This window comes from Talpa occidentalis, unplaced genomic scaffold (genome assembly GCF_014898055.3).
Source record: "Talpa occidentalis isolate TD23 unplaced genomic scaffold, MPIMG_talOcc4v2.1 talOcc4.5, whole genome shotgun sequence".
NCBI classification, from domain to species: Eukaryota; Metazoa; Chordata; class Mammalia; order Eulipotyphla; family Talpidae; genus Talpa; species Talpa occidentalis.
Genome location: NW_023604861.1, coordinates 13,647,702 through 13,650,267, shown reverse-complemented (window position 1 = coordinate 13,650,267; position 2,566 = coordinate 13,647,702). Strand labels below are relative to the sequence as shown.

At 35.2% G+C, this 2,566-nt stretch overlaps 1 pseudogene; it reads right to left on the bottom strand.

The window, feature by feature from the left end:
• Nucleotides 1–292: 292 nt before the first annotated feature.
• Nucleotides 293–507, bottom strand: LOC119259738 (cytochrome c oxidase assembly protein COX20, mitochondrial-like; annotated as a pseudogene).
• Nucleotides 508–2,566: the final 2,059 nt, after the last annotated feature.

Sequence of the window (2,566 nt, the reverse complement as noted above, 5' to 3'; positions counted from 1 at the left end):
GCAGTAGGTAAATAAAATACAATTTACACAAATTATTTACTTGATTGAAGGCTTTATGGTACATAAAAGGTAGGTTTTTTTATAGTTGCTCTCAGCTTTTTTCACACTGACTTCCATTATATTTGGGTGTTCTATGCCCGAGATTGCTCAGCTGCTGCTGTTGCCATTGGTTTGTTTTCTTTCAGGATCAAGGTGGGTTCTTTCATATAAAATCTTATTTTTAATTCCTTCTCTGGCAATTCTTTCCTGGATTCTTTGTTTTGCATAGTTATACCTACAATGGAATCAGCATCCTAAAGTCACTAAGAAAAATCCTCCTACTCCAACATCACATGATCTTCTAATTCTACTAGTGAACAAAAAATGTCCCAGGCCAGCCACAACAGATCCTAATGAACCATATAATATCAAATCCCGGGCACAGGGGATGTTTTCAACATCTAAAATTCCTAGAAGTTTAAAGGGCTTTCCCTTCCCGGGCTCGCCTGGCTCCTGCTCGGCGGCCATGGGGCACCTAAAGTAAAATATATTTAAAAAGAATATAGGAATAAACAATATTTCCTAAACCTTAAAAAATAATTTAGCAAGCTCTGAATTAAAAACATTTTTTATTTTTTTTTTAATCTCTAAGACTCTTGCACAATAGTCCAGTCACACTCACTGCTCCAGACTGCACAAGGTGAAAATTTCCTCCTTCAACATCACAGTCAACACTATGGTCACCCCCTTTCTGGACACATTCCAAACACCCTTGAATGCGGTACCCAACACTGTTGAAGCAACAAGCTTGTATTATGTGATTCCAAAAACCCCCTATCTTTTGTTATGATGTGCGAAGGACACATGGGTGTCCACAATCCATCTCCAAACAAAGGTTCAACCTCCACTTTAAAATAGGGAGGTGGAGCTTGGCTTTGCGAGCATGAGTTCCACTGAGTCTTAAAAGAGGAATGCAGGATCCACGGCTCTCTCTGTTTTTAACGTACGATTGCTTTCTGCATCCCAGATTATTATATCTACTGATAGCAAAGAATTCATTCCTTTCTGATGTTGGATTCTGTTTCAAGTAAAATATCAGTAGGATTTTTCAGTAAAGCCAGAAAAAAGAAAGCTTTATTAGAGAGAGGGACTATAACAGAATACAAAGATGATTTCGTAATTTTTATTATTAAAAAAGATGAAAGCACATCAAGTTTAAGATTTGACTGAAATTTGCTTCATTGTATAATCTGCAGGGCCTCACCTATTGATTTGACTCAATATTCAGTCTATTCTTCCCTCAGTGCCACTGCTGTACTCCATAATGTGGTGTTGTCTTGCTTGCAAAAAAATAACAACAGTGACTTTGTCTAGCAACTACGAATGTCAAAGTAGACTTTGCTCAGGTTTCAGAGACACTGTATTCTTTTTCTGTTTGTTTCAGCACTTTTCAGGGAAATCTAATGATGTTAAAAATCAGAAAACCGATCAAATTTTCAACTCATAAAAGAGGGGTTAGAGGTACTTAAAACATAGAAGCACATACTTCAAAAATTATCAACACTTTTGAATTATTTTGGCTGTGCACATTATATTAACTGAAAGTTTCTTCTTGAACAATAGGTTAACCTACGTGTCCTGTTTCCCATTTGTAGTGCTATCAGTAACATATAAATGTGTTTTGTTTTCTATTGATTTGTTCCTCTTATCAAGTAAAGATTTATGTCTTGTTTTCTAAATAGCCTTGAAATACAAACTGCTTCTTTGGTTCCAGACATTTCAATAGAATCTTATGTAAACCAAATGCTTTGGTTTCTTCAACCTCATCATTAATGTCAGTGCATTTTAATGTCTTCTTTTTTATCCATTAAAGAAATTAAACAAATTAGCATATGTCCACAAGCCAGAAATTTAAAAAAAAAATCAATCCAAACTTGAAAACACTGAGTAGCAAGGCACAAAAAACCCACTAAAGCAGCTCTTAACTTGTAAATCCATCAATATCACATTACAAGGGTTATTAGTGAACGGTTTGGAAGATTGAATGTCTTTCTATTTTAAAAATGTATTTCATTGTGTTTATTCTCTAAGAAAACCTAAAAACATAAAGAAAATATCATCATTCAACTTTACTACACTATACTAGAAAAACACAAATATCAATAATATTCCAATTCCGTGTATACTCAGCTATGGAAATAGTATGTTCCTGTCCTCTATCAACTTTAATAGTTGAAACTTTTATAGTATAAACAAGAATATCAGGATTCTAGCTACAGCAGGCAGCCAAAGAAGTGAAAGCTTCATTGAATTACCTAAGTAAGGGAGGCCCGACATTTGATGTTCACAAAGCAGAGTCAGGGAGTTTCCTGGCTGCTAACACAAGAACATGGGCACCCAGTGAAATCACACACACACACACACACACACACACACACACACACCATATATATGTGTATGTATTAGAGCTCTCCAGGGAACCAGTAGGGTGTTGTTTATATCTTTTTAATCTATATTTATATTCAAGAGATTTATTATAGGCTATTTCTCATATGATTATAGAGACAGACAAGTCCCAAGATCTACA